Genomic DNA, 15116 nt, shown 5'->3' on the forward strand with positions numbered 1-15116 from the left:
AGTTTCTCAAGCATACCCGAAGGAAATTCATAGCAAATATTTTCAGTAGGTGCAGCAGGTTGAGGAGCAACTCTTTGTGCTTCCGTTCGAGGTGAAGATACCCCGAACAAGCCCCTCAAAGGATTAGTTTCCATAGTGACAAGTGACAATAAATTTCAGCACACTATATAAATGTTTCCTTACCAAATTCCACTTACCAAAGGCGCTTCACTCCCCGGCAACGGCGCCAGAAAAGAGTCTGGATGACCCACAATTATAGGGGATCTATCGTAGTCCTTTCGATAAGTAAAAGTGTCGAACCCAACGAGGAGCAGAAGGATCTGACAAGTGGTTTTCAGCAAGGTAATATCTGCAAGCACTGAAATTATCGGTAACAAGTAGTTGTGTGGTGAGATGATTCGTAGCAAGTAGCAAGTAACCAAAGTAACAACGATGCAGCAAAGTGGCCCAATCCATTTTGTAGCAAGGGACAAGCCTGGACAAAGTCTTATAGGAGGTGAAACGCTCCCGAGGACACATGGGAATTTCTGTCAAGCTAGTTTTCATCATGTTCATATGATTCGCGTTCATTACTTTGATAGTATGATATGTGGGTGGACCGGTGCTCGGGTACTACCCTTACTTGGACAAGCATACCACTTATGATTAACCCCTCTCGCAAGCATCCTCAACTACGAAAGAAGAATTAAGACAAAGTCTAACCATAGTATTAAACTAGTGGTTCCAAATCAGCCCCTTAAGAAGCAACGCATAAACTAGGGTTTAAGCTTCTGTCACTCTAGAAACCCATCGTCTACTTACTACTTCCCAATGCCTTCCTCTAGGCCCAAATAATGGTGAAGTGTTATGTAGTCGACGTTCACATAACACCACTTGAGGAAAAACAACATACAACACATCAAATTACCGAACGAATACCAAATTCACATGACTACTTATATTCATGATCTGAACATAAACTCTTCCACGAAGTAATCCAACTAGCATCAACTACAAAGAGTAATTAACACTACTAGCAACCTTACAATTACCAATCGGAGTCGCGAGACGGAGATTGGTTACAAGAGATGAACTAGGGTTTGGAGATGAGATGGTGCTGATAAATATGTTGATGGTGATGAATCCCCTCCGATGAGAGGAGTGTTGGTGATGACGATGGCGACGATTTCCCCCTCCGGAAGGGAAGTTTCCCTGGCAGGATCGTCCTGCCGGAGCTCTAGATTGGTTCTGCTCAAGTTCCGCCTCGTGGCGGCGGTGAATCCTCCGAAAAGCCTCCTCTTGATTTTTTTCCAGACCGAAATCCTTATTGTAGCAAAAGGGGGGAGCCAGAGGGCCAAGTGGGAGCCCATAAACCCCTAGGCGCGGCCAGGGGGGCCGCGCCTAGAAGGCTTGTGGCCTCCTGCTGGCGCTCCTCTGGTACTTCTCCGGCCTAGTATTTTTTATAAATCCCAAAAAATCCTCGTTGATTTTCACGGCTTTTGGAGTTGCGCAGAATAGGCATCTCAAACTTGCTCCTTTTTTAGGCCAGAATTCCAGCTGCCGGCATTCTCCCTCTTCATGTAAACCTTGCAAAATAATAGAGAAAAGGCATAAGTATTGTACCGTGAAGTGTAATAACAGCCCAAAAAGCGATAAATATCAACATGAAAGCATGATGCAAAATGGACGTATCATTGAGTAGGTTTATTTCTTGCCTCGGTGAGAAGTCTCATGTGTTCGAGTGGACTAAAGAGGCAGAAGCAGCGTTTGTCGAGCTAAAAGCCCTGCTTTCCACCCAGCTGCTGCTTGCTACTCCGCACAGCAAAGAACCCCTGCTTTTATACATCGCAGCTACAAATCAAGTCGTCAGGATAGTTCTAACTCTCGAGCGTGAAGAAGAGGGCAAGGCTTAAAAAGTCCAACGTCGAGTCTACTATATTTCTGAAGTGTTGACTCCTTCGAAGCAAAGGTACCCTCATTATCACAAGCTCCTCTATGGCATATATTTATCAGCGAAGAAGGTGGCACACTAATTTCAAGATCATTCAGTCTCGGTCGTCAGTGATGCTGCGTAGTCTGAGATCCTCAACAACCGAGACACGGTTGGTCGAGTGGCCAAATGGGCCATCAAACTCCTATATTTCAATTTCAAATTTGAAGCAGAGAAGGCAATCAAGTCTCAAGCACTTGTTGATTTCATGGCCGAGTGGGTAGAACAGCAACATCCAACTCAAATTCACTTGGCACATTGGACCATGTTCTTCGATGGTTCTAAAATGTTGAACGGGTCTGGTGCCAGCGTGGTTTTCGTATCTCCAAAAGGTGACAAGCTCTGCTATGTTCTCTAGATTCACTTTGATTCCTCCAATGATGAAGTTGAATATGAGGTACTCCTCTACTGGTTACGTATGGCCATCTCACTCGGCGTCCGGCGTGTGATGGTATACGGTGACTCGGATTTGGTGGTCAATCAAGTGATGAAGGAATGGGATGTAAGGAACCCTGCCATGACCGGGTATTGTAACGCAGTGAGAAAGCTTGAGAAGGAGTTTGAAGGTTTGGAACTCCATCATATTCCCCGAGTGAAGAATCAAGCAACTCACGACCTAGCCAAGATTGGATCCACTCGGAAACCTGTACCCAGCAACGTGTTTCTGGAACACTTACATTCTCCTTCAGTACAAGAAGATCCATTCACTAAAGAGCCCTCACAAGCAATAAGCGCTTCCAACCCGACTAAGGTTGATGTTCCAGCAGTTATTGATCTGGTCATGGAGATTCTAGTGATTACGCCCGATTGGAAGGTGCCATACATTGCATATATATTGAGGCAAGAACTCCCAGAAGACGAGGTTGAAGCTCGAAAGATTGTGCGCATATCCAAAATGTTTACTATAATGGACGGACATCTTTACAAAGGAAGTGTGACTAGCATAGCTCAGCGGTGCATCTCTCCTGAAAAGGGTCACTTGATTCTGGATGAAATTCACTTGGGAACCTGTGGTCATCATGCGTCCTTGATTGGCAATCTCTAGCAATGGCTAGACGGCTGCTATTCTCGATTGCTCAACAATTAGAAATTGTCTTGCAATGACCCACCAGCGCATGGGATCGAGGCAGTTTTCGGGGGTAGAGTATTCAACCCAAATTTGTTGGTTCGCCAATAGGAAGTGAGAGGATACTCTCAAGTATTAGCAGCTGAATGTTTCAGATTCAACCACACCTGAAAGATTAATATCTGCTAGCAAATTATCAATAGAAAGTAGTATGATAGTAACGGTAGCAAGTAACAGCAGTAGCAAGTAGCAATAGTAGCAAGTAATAGCACAACAAGTAACAGCAGCAGCAACAGTAGTAACAGCAGCGGAGCAAAACAAGTAACAGCAGCAGTGGGACAAACTCGTAGGCAATGGGTCGGTGATTTGTTTGGATGATATTCATCATGCAACAGTTATAACACGGAGAGATATGTGTCTAGCTCCCATTCGTCAATGTGATGTAGGCATGCATTCCGTGTGTCGTCATACGTGCTTAGGGAAAAGAACTTGCATGACATCTATTGTCCATCCCTCCCGTGGCAGCGGGGTCCAAAAGGAAACTACGGGATATTAAGGTTCTCCTTTTAATAAAGAATCGGACCAACGCATTAGCACTTGGTGAACACATGAACTTCTCAAACTATGGTCATCACCGGGAGTGGTTCCGGTTATTGTCACTCTGGGGTTGCCGGGTCATAACACATAGTAGGTAACTACAACTTGCAAGATCGGATCTAAAACACACATATATTGGTGACAACATAATAATTTCAGATCTGAAATCATAGCACTCGGGCCCTAGTGACAAGCATTAAGCATGGCAAAGTAGTAGCAACATCAATCTCAGAACATAGTGGATACTAGGGATCAATCCCCGTCAAAACTAACTCGATTACATGATAGATCTCATCCTACTCATCACCGTCTAGCGAGCCTACGAATAGATTACTCATGAACGATGAAGAGCTTCCTAGAATTGGAGAGGGAAGTAAGTTGATGATGACGATGGCGACGATTTCCCCTCTCCGGAGCCCAAAACGGACTCCAGATCTGCCCTCCAGATGAAGAACACGATGTGGCGGTGCCTCCATATCGCAAACGCGACGAAATCTTCTCTCTTGATTTTTCTGCAACGAAAGTGAATTTATAGAGCTGGAATTGGGGGCGGCAGAGCCACGCGGGCCCACAAGCTTGCTAGCGGCCACCAGGGGGTGGCGGCTACAGGGCTTGTGGCCCACTAGCCCATCCTCTCCGGTGGATCTTTGCGTAGGTATTTTTCATATTTTCCAGACATATTCTCCGTAAATTTTCAGGACGTTCTGAGAACTTGCATTTCTGCACAAAAAACAACACCAAGGCAATTCTGGTGAAAACAGCGTCAGTCCAGGTTAGTTCCATTCAAATCATGCAAATTAGAGTCCAAAACAAGGGCAAAAGAGTTTGGAAAAGTAGATACGATGGAGACGTATCAACTCCCCAAGCTTAAAACCTTGCTTGTCCTCAAGCAACTCAGTTGACAAACTAAGAGAGAAAGAAAAACTTTGACAAACTTTGTTTGATCTTGTTGTTGCAACTATGTCTAACTCATAACCAGAATTTCAGCAAGACCACAAGTTAACCACACAGGCAAGTCACTCAAAGGTCTCACGGTAAACTAATATCAATGGCATAATCAGCTAACGAGCAAATAATAATGAGTTTCAAATACCAACACTTCAATCAAAACAAACATGAAGCAATATGAATAGGTGGTATCTCGCTAGCTCTTTCTGAGACCGCAAAACATAAATGCAGAGCACTTTCAAAGATCAAGGGCTAACTAAACATTGTAATTCATATAAACGAAGATCCAGTCATAGTCATACTCAATAACAATCAAAAGCAAAGCATAAAAATGACAGAGGTGCTCTCTATTTGGTGCTTATATAAGAAGAGGATGACTCAACAGGAAAATAAATAGACAGGCCCTTCGCAGAGGGAAGCATTGATTTGCAGAGGTGCCAGAGCTCAAGCTTTGAAAATAGAGATAATAATTTTGGGTGGCATGCTTTCATTGTCAACACAATGACCAAGAGTTCTCAATATCTTCCATGCTACTCATGCTATAGGCGGTTCCCAAACAGAAAAGTAAAGTTTTAACTCCCCCACCACCGATCAATCACACTCCACGACTAGCCGAATCCTCGGGTACCGTCCATACTAACATCAATCCGGGGGGAGTCTTGTTTTATAGTTATGTTTTCAATTTAAGCGTGGAACTGGGCATTCCAATTACCGGCCCCTTTCTCGTGAATGACAGTGAATAAACACATGTCGAGGATAACACTCCTAACATGGAAGATACCAATAGCCCCCTGTCACCACATGAGCGGTTCGGGCATGCAAAACAGATTATTTCTTGAAGGTTTAGAGAATGGCACATGCAAATTTACTTGGAACGGCAGGTAGATACCGCAAATAGGTAGGTATGGTGGACTCTCATGGAAAAACTTTTGGGTTTATGGAAGTGGATGCACAAGCAGTATTCCGCTTAGTACAAGTGAAGGCTAGCAAAAGACTGGGAAGCGACCAACTAGAGAGCGACAACAGTCACCAAGATGCAATGAGTTTGACTAACATTGAATGCAAGCATGAACAAGATATAAATCACCATGAACACGAACATCATAGAGGCTATGTTGATTTTGTTTCAACTACATGCATGAACATGTGCCAAGTCAAGCCACTTGAATCATTCAAAGGAGAATACCATCCTATCATACTACATGATAGTCAACTCAAAATCTATGTTGGCATTCAAGACAAACCATTATAAGCTCCTAGCTAATTAAGCATGCCATCAGAAACTTTGATCTCTAAGTTGTCATTGCAAACATGGTTCTCTCACAACAAAGCTAAATCTAGGATGACAAGCTAGTCATATTTACAAAAACAAAATAGATAGAGTTCATACCAGCTTTTCCAGTCTCAGTCACTTCATCATATATCATCATTATGCCTTTCATTTGCACGATCGAACGATGTGAACAATAATAAGAGTGCTCGTGTATTGGACTAAGTTGAATCTGCAGGCAACCACAAAGGAGAAGACAATGTAATATGGCTCTTTGAAAGCTAAACAGGTATGCATGCAAGAACCACTAAACATTGTAACCAATATCTTCTACCTTGACCCGAAGAAAAGAAAACTATTTACACGGGAAAGCTCCCAACAAGCATAAGAAGAAAGGAAAATCTTTTTGGGTTTTCTCAAAAGGACACAAAACAAGAAAACAAAAATAAACTAGCATGGATAATACAGTGGCAAAGTGTAAAGACCGGCTAACAAAATGAAAGCATAAGCATGAATGTAAGGTCAGTGAGAACACGTACTCCCCCAAGCTTAGGCTTTTGGCCTAGCTTGGTCTACTCCCAAGGTGGGAAATAACCAGCTCCGGGATACTCCAGAGCAGATTGTGGATGCCACTGCTGTGTGAGCTCCTCTGGCTCCCACTGATAAACTGGCGTCTGGTACTCGATTGGCGGCTCGGGCACGGGCACCTGTGGTTGGGCTAAGCCCCAATATGCGTAGATGTCTGAGGGCATAATAGTGTACCTGCCTGCATGAAGATCGAACAAAGAAGGAGCAAGCAAAGTAATAGTCTCTCGAGTACCCTGACTAAATACCAGGTGATAAATCATCCGTCTACTAGCATCTCTATCCAGAAAATCATGGCGAACCATGCTGTCATAATCCAGATATTTCTCAGGGAGAAGCATCTCTCCTTCCTCTCCCAGTCTAATGGGTATCTCAAAGTGTCTCGCAAGACGGGTAGCATAAATACCTCCATAGACGACACCCTTGGAATGGTTAGTGTTCAACCACTGGGCTACTATAGCACCTAGGCTATAAGTCTTATCATTATAAAGGCCTTCGTGCAAAACCGCAAGTTCTGGAGAACTAAGTGATCCAGCCTCCCCACGGCCAATCAAACATTTTCCCACAAATAGTGAGAAGTACCGAAGCACAGGAAAATGTATGCTAGCAATTCTAGCACGAGACACTCCTCTCTCCTCTCCAACAACAATAGTACCAATGAAATCCTCCAAGTCCCGTGGACGAGGGTCACTGATATCCCCAACATAAGGTAATTTGCATACATTGCAAAAATCCTTTAGCGTCATGCACTTGGGGACATCGTATATCATGAACTCAACCATGGGAGAATTCTTCCTCCGATAAAAGTTGAAGCTTTCAACGAAAATATTGGTGAGGAGGAGGTATTGCGAGCACTTATCTTCAACGAACGCAGTAAGACCTGCGTTCTCCACCAAGTAATAAAAGTCTTCATAAAGCCCAGCGGCGTGTAAAAATTAATCACTTGGCCACTCGCACGCTCGAACTTCTGTGACTCGAGGGACTACGTATTTGGGGTGGTTCTTCTCATCCTCCTTGAGGTTACGGCTTGAAGAGCCTCTCAATAACCTCCTCATCTTTTCCTTTTTCTAGCTCTGAAAAATTCTGAAATTTTTAGAGACTTCGAAAGAAAAGTGAATAAAGATTAACCCAACTCGTAGCAACTACGCCTACAAGTGCCTAGAGACCATATCACGCGCTAAACTACTTGGGACCAGCTAAATCAACATTTCTAGCTCAAGAACAGGGTCACCAAGGTAGCAAGAATACGCGAAGGATAAAGCACTAGAGCAAAAACTAATTGGACCAATGGAGGAGTCACTTACCAAAGAGTAATTTCCCCAAAACGGTTTGGAGAATGGTGCTTTGAGCAAGGAGATCGAAAATCACAGCCAAATGAGCAAGAACATGGGTTTCAGCTGCGAAACAATTTTTTCCGGAGGTGGAAGAAGAGTATGGGAGCTGGAATGAGTGGAGGGGGTCCCTGTGGGCCCCACAAGCTTGCTAGCCGCCACCAGGGGCGGCGGCTGCAGGGCTTGTGGCCCACTGGTCTGGCCCCCAGGCCAGCTCTCAGGCCCAGTATTTTTCAAATATTCCAGAAAAAATCATACTAGATTTTCAGGACCATCGGAGAACTTTTATTTTCGGGGTATTTTTCTCCGGGACGCTAAAACAGAAAACAGGAAAAACTAAACTAAATCTATCATTTTTCTTCTAAGCAACAGAAAATGAAAGCTCAAAACAGAGGTATGTGACTCTTTGATTCATCCATTTCATGGTCATCGAAAGAATTCCGTCAATGGGGTTGATCAAGTCCTCATGACAAAACCTTTTCGAATCGCAAGAGAGAACGGAGAATTTTCAAATAGCCGCTAAGTCACCTCAATGGGGATATGTATCTCCACAACAAGCAAATCATACTTCATCATGACACGAGGAATAGGGCATTCAAAGCTCCCAATAAGAATCGATGAAGTCTTTTCGATAGCATTGATGCAATGTACTTGATATCATTTCTTCGGAAAGTGCACTGTATGCTCATTACCGTTAACATGGAAAGTGACATTGCCTTTGTTGCAATCTATAACAGCCCTTGCAGTGTTCAAAAAGGTTCTTCCAAGGATGACAGCCATGGCATCGTCCTCGGGAATATCCAAGATAACAAAGTCTATTAAGATAGTGGTGTTAGCAACCACAACAGGCACATCCTCGCAAATGTCGATAGGGAAAGCAGTTGATTTGTCGGCCATTTGCAGAGAAATTTCAGTGGTTGTCAACTTATCCAATTCAAGTCTACGATAAAGAGAGAGCAGCATAACACTAACACCGGCTCCAAGGTCACATAAGGCAGTTCTTACATAGTTTCCTTTAATGGAGCAAGGTATAGTGGGCACTCCGGGATCACCAAGCTTCTTAGGAGTTCCACCTTTGAAAGTGTAATTGGCAAGCATGGTGGAGATCTCAAGATATGGTATCTTCCATTTATTGGTCATGATATCTTTCATGTACTTGGCATACGGAGACATTTTGAGCATATCAGTTAACCGCATCTGCAGAAAGATGGGTCTTATCATCTCAACAAAGCGCTCAAAATCCTCATCATCCTTTTTCTTGGATGGCTTAGGAGGAAAGGGCATAGATCTCTGAACCCATGGCTCCCTATCTTTACCATCCTTCCTAGCAGTGAAGTCATTCTTATCGTATCTCTTAGCTTGTGGGTTACCAGGATTAACCGTAGGTTCAATCTCCACATCCTCATCATTGTTAGGTTGAGCATTATTATGAACATCACTGTCCATATTGTCACCAAGTTCATGTTCATCACCAGATTGGTTTCTGCATCAGACGCAGAAATATCATTAGGTTCTTCAGGTATGATAATATTTGGTGAACTGGCATGTAGGTTTCTATCATCCTTCTTCTTCTCCTTAGGATGACTGGGTGTATCAGCATTAACTCCTTGAGAATCTTGATCAATTCTCTTAGGATGACCTTCAGGATACAAAGGTTCCTGAGTCATTTTGCCTCCTCTAGTAATGACTCTGACAGAGTTGTCATTTAATTCATTGAGCAGGTCATTCTGAGCTTTAAGTACTTGTTCTACCTGAGTAGTAATCGTAGAGGCATGTTTACTCAGAAGCTTCAGATCATTGATATTTCTGTCTACACAAGCACTTAAATGGCTAAGCATACGAGTACTTTGTTCCAAATGTCTGCTAACATAATTATTGAAACTCTGTTGTTTGGCAACAAAGTTGTCAAATTCATCAAAGCATAGGCTAGCAGGTTTGTCAAAAGGAATATCACTCTCATCAAACCTACGCAGAGAATTTACTTCTACTACCTGTATCGGGTTATCGAGACCATGGATCTCTTCGATAGGTGGTAGATTTTTGACATCTTTAGATCTAATGCCTTTCTCTTGCATAGATTTCTTGGCTTCTTGCATATCTTCGGGACTGAGGAATAGAATACCTCTTTTCTTCGGAGTTGGCTTAGGAGGTGGTCCGGGAATAGTCCAAGCATTATCATTGATCAAGATGTTATTCAGTAGGGTCTCAGCTTGTTCTACAATTCGTTCCCTAAAAACACAACTGGCACAACTATCCAGGTGGTCTGTGGAGGCATCCGTAAGTCTGTTATAGAAGATACCAAGTATCTCATTCTTCTTAAGAGGGTGATCAGGCAAAGCATTTTGTAGCTGGATGAGCCCCCCCCCCAAGCTTGTGGGAGACTCTCTTCTTGGAGTTGAGCAAAGTTGTATATTTCCTGCAAGGCAGCTTGCTTCTTATGGACAGAGAAATATTTCGCACAGAACTAATAGACCATATCCTGGGGACTACTCACACATCCAGGAGCAAGAGAGTTGAACCAGGCTTTAGCGTCATCCTTTAGAGAGAAAGGAAACAGCTTAAGGATATAGTAGTGGCGGATCTTCTCCTCACTAGTGAAAAGGGTGGCTATATCGTGTAGTTTGGTAAGATGGGCTACGACCGTCTCAGACTCATAACCGTGGAAAGGATCAGATTCGACTAGAGAGATTATCTCAGGATCGACACAGAATTCATAATCCTTATCGGTGATAAAGATAGGTGAAGTGGCAAACTTTTGGTCGTATTTCATCCTAGCTTTCAGAGATTTTTCCTTCCACTTGAGAAGTAATTTCTCAGCGTCATAGGCATCCTTACACGCAAGAAAATCCTCAGCTATCTCTCCCTCCATAACGTAACCCTCAGGTATATCAGGAAATTCATATCTAGGAGAGCTAGATCTAGCAGGAGAATAAGCAGGTTCTATCTCAATAGTATCGGCATTTTCAGAAGCATCACGAGCATTGGCAGTAACTCTAGCAATATGAGCATCAAGGAATACCCCTAGTGGAACATCAGGCAAAGTAGTGTCTCTAGCAGTATCAAGCATAGCATCATCAGGCATAATAGCATCTCTAGCATCATCAGGCAAACCAGTATCAGGCATAGCATCTCTAGCAGTATCAGGCATAGCAGCATCATAAGCATCATCAAGCACAGGCGACATATCAAGATTTCTAGCAGGAGGTGATGTCGCAAACTTACTCATAACTGAAGGTGAATCAAGTGCAGAGCTAGATGGCAATTCCTTACCTCCCCTCGTGGTTGAGGGCAAGACTTTGGTTTTCGGATCCTTCAGATTCTTCATAGTGATCAGCGGATATAAATCCCAAGTAACTCAGAGAATATAGCAATCCTTCCCCGGCAACGGCGCTAGAAAAATGCTGATTGGCAATGGCTAGACGACTGCTATTCTCGATTGCTCAACAATTAGAAATTGTCTTGCAATGACCCACCAGCACGTGGGCTCGAGGCAGTTTTTGAGGGTAGAGTATTCAACCCAAATTTGTTGGTTCTCCAATAGGAAGTGAGAGGATACTCTCAAGTATTAGCAGCTGAATGTGTCAGATTCAACCACACCTGAAAGATTAATATCTGCTAGCAAAGTATCAATAGCAAGTAGTATGATAGAAACAGTAGCAAGTAACAGCAGTAGCAAGTAGCAACAGTAGCAAGTAACAGCAGCAGCAACAGTAGTAACAGCAGCAGAGCAAAACAAGTAACAGAAGTAGTGGGACAAACTCGTAGGCAATGGGTTGGTGATTTGTTTGGATGATATTCATCATGCAACAGTTATAACACGGAGAGATATGTGGCTACCTCCCATTCGTCAATGTGATGTAGGCATGCATTCCGTGTGTCGTCATACGTGCTTAGGGAAAAGAACTTGCATGACATCTATTGTCCATCCCTCCCGTGGCAGCGGGGACCAAAAGGAAACTACGGGATATTAAGGTTCTCGTTTTATAAAGAACCGGACCAACGCATTAGCACTTGGTGAACACATGAACTCCTCAAACTATGGTCATCACAGGGAGTGGTTCCGGTTATTGTCACTCCGGGGTTGCCGGGTCATAACACATAGTAGGTAACTACAACTTGCAAGATCGGATCTAACACACACATATATTGGTGACAACAGAATAATTTCAGATCTGAAACCATGGCACTCGGGCCCTAGTGACAAGCATTAAGCATGGCAAAGTAGTAGCAACATCAATCTCAGAATATAGTGGATACTAGGGATCAATCCCCATCAAAACTAACTCAATTACATGATAGTCTCATCCTACTCATCACCACCCAGCGAGCCTACGAATATATTACTCACGAACGATGAAGAGTTTCATGGAATTGGAGAGGGAAGAAGGTTGATGATGACGATGACGACGATTTCCCCTCTCCGGAGCCCAAAACGGACTCCAGATATGCCCTCGTGATGAAGAACAGGATGTGGCGGCACCTCCGTATCGCAAACGCGACGAAATCTTCTCGCTTGATTTTTTATGGGACGAAAGTGAATTTATAGAGCTGGAATTGGGGCGGCAGAACCACGTGGGCCCCACAAGCTTGCTAGCCGCCACCGGGGGGGTGGCGGCTATAGGGCTTGTGGCCCACTGGCCCATCCCCTCCGGTGGATCTTTGCGCACGTATTTTTCATATTTTCCAGAAATATTCTTTGTAAATTTTCAGGACGTTCTGAGAACTTTCATTTCTGCACAAAAACAACACCAAGGCAATTCTGCTGAAAACAACGTCAGTCCAGGTTAGTTCCATCGAAATCATGCAAATTAGAGTCCAAAACAAGGGCAAAAGAGTTTGGAAAAGTAGATACGATGGAGACGTATTAGTCCTCTCAGACAATTGTTGCCAAAGCATACCGAGCTGGTTTTTTCTGGCCACGCGCTAATGAAATGGCCAACGAAATTGTGGATCATTGCGAAGGATGCCAGTTTTACTCAAATTTGTCACATAAACCCGCGTCTGCCTTGAAGACCATTCCACTCGTCTGGCCGTTTGCTTTATGGGGGTTTGGGTATGGTCGGTCCTCTCCGAATGGGCCAGAGTGGATTCACTCATTTGCTTGTAGCAGTCGACAAGTTCACCAAGTGGATTGAACCAAACCCGTAAAAAAGCTGGATTCACGCACTGCTATCAAGTTCATAAAGGAAATAACACTCTGATATGGAGTTCCGCACAGTATCATCACGGACAATGGTTCTAACTTCGAATCGGAAAAATTCATATACTTTTGCTCCGCCCAAGGCACTCGAGTTGATTACGCGTCCGTCGCGCACCCCCAAACTAACGGTCAAGCTGAGCGAGCGAATGGCCTTATCCTTCAAGGGTTGAAGCCTCGACTCATGTGAGCTCTGGAACATGCAGCTGGGGCTTGGGTTACTGAACTACCATTTATTCTGTGGGGCTTGAGGATGACACCCAATCCGTCGACTGGAGGCACTCCTTTCTTCTTGGCTTATGGAGCCAAAGCTGATTTGCCGATTGATCTTCTTCAGAATTCTCCCCGAATAGAGCTTTGTTCTGAGGCTGAAGCTGAACACACGCGACATGATGACATAGACCTTCTGGAGGAAGAGCGTGAACTGGCCCTGATTAGGTCGATAGTTTACCAACATGATTTGTGTCGTTTTCGTGCAAGACATGTCAAGAGTCGGTCGTTTCACGAAGGTGATCTGGTGCTCCGAGTGGATCAGCAACAGCCCCACAAGCTCGCCCCCGCATGGGAAGGACCTTTCGTCATTGCCAAGGTGCTGAACAATGGAGCTTACCACCTCTTTAAGCTCAAGAAGTGAATTGATGAACCACGTGCATGGAACGCAGATTTGCTACGGCGTTTTTACCCTTGACGATTGTGTGATTTGATGTAATAAGAGTGTTCTAGAGAATGTTCTTATCAAAGTTATGGCTCTTGTAGTGTTTGCCGATTCCGATTATGGAACCTCAAACTCGAAAAACACTCTAAGTGCAGAGCAATCCTCTCACTCGGGGACTTAGCTGCGAACTAGCCTTCGCCTAAGTTAAAACTTAGCCGAGTGAATAGCAACCTATTCACGAGAAGGCTTAGCTGCAAACAAGATTTCACCTAAGTTTCTAAAACACTCTGAGTGCAGAGCAATCCTCTCACTCGGGGGCTTAGTTGCGAACAAGATTTCGCCTAAGTTTCTAAAAACACTCCAAGTGCAGAGCAATCTTCTCACTCGGGGGCTTAGCTGCGAACAAGATTTCGCCTCAGTTTCTAAAAACACTCCGAGTGCAGAGAAATCCTCTCACTCGAGGGCTTAGCTGCGAACAAGATTTTGCCTAAGTTTCTAAAACACTCCGAGTGCAGAGAAATCCTCTCACTCGGGGGCTTAGCTACGAACATGATTTTGCCTAAGTTTCTAAAAACACTCCGAGTGCACAGAAATCCGCTTACTCGGGGGTTTAGCTACGAACAAGATTTCGCCTAAGTTTCTCAAACACTCTGAGTGCAGAGCAATCCTCTCACTCGGGGGGCTTAGCTGCGAACCAGTATTTGCCTAAGTTTAAAACACACTCCGAGTGGCGAGCGATCTCCCTCTCGGGGGCTTAGTTACGAACCAATCGCTTAAGTTAAAACTTAGTCGAGTGGATAGCAACGTATTCACTCAGAGACTTAGCCGCGAACCAGTTTTTTGCCTCTTTTAAAACATACTCCGAGTGGTGAGAAATCCTCTCACTCGGGGACTTAGCTGCGAGCAAGATTTTGCCTAAGTTTCTAAAACATTCTGAGTGGTGAGAAATCCTCCCACTCAGGGGCTTAGCTGCGAATCAGTTTTCACCTAAGTAAAATTCTTTCGAGTAATGAATGGCAAGTTCATTTGGAAACCAAATAAATTTAGTCAAGCAAAAGATTGGAAAGCCAAATGCACATAAACTCAAGATCTCCAGATCGAATTAAAGTTGTCTACGCAAATGAAAGTACTCGGACTTAAGGCATGAACGAAGTTTTAGTCGGTTACACCATCTCTCGGCATACCGAGGCAAGAAAAATTTCAACTGTAATCAAATTTTTTCAAGGTGCGTCGGGACTTGCAGGCTCGATGAAGGTGTCTAAGTCAATCCCGTCAGCAATACGGGTAGCTGCATCGATGAAGGTCTCCATGAAGTTCTCAAACTGAAGCTTCTTCGTGTTGGCCACCTGGAGCGCCTTCGGTTTTTCCTCCTTAGCCTCCTTACAATGGAGTCGAACGAGTGAAAGAGCCACATCGGCTCCACAACGCGTAGCAGATTTCTTCCAGGTCTGCACTCGATCCGGAATCTGGTTAAGGCGGCCCATCATTGATTCAAGGT

This window comes from Hordeum vulgare, chromosome 1H (genome assembly GCF_904849725.1).
Source record: "Hordeum vulgare subsp. vulgare chromosome 1H, MorexV3_pseudomolecules_assembly, whole genome shotgun sequence".
Classification (NCBI taxonomy): Eukaryota; Viridiplantae; Streptophyta; class Magnoliopsida; order Poales; family Poaceae; genus Hordeum; species Hordeum vulgare.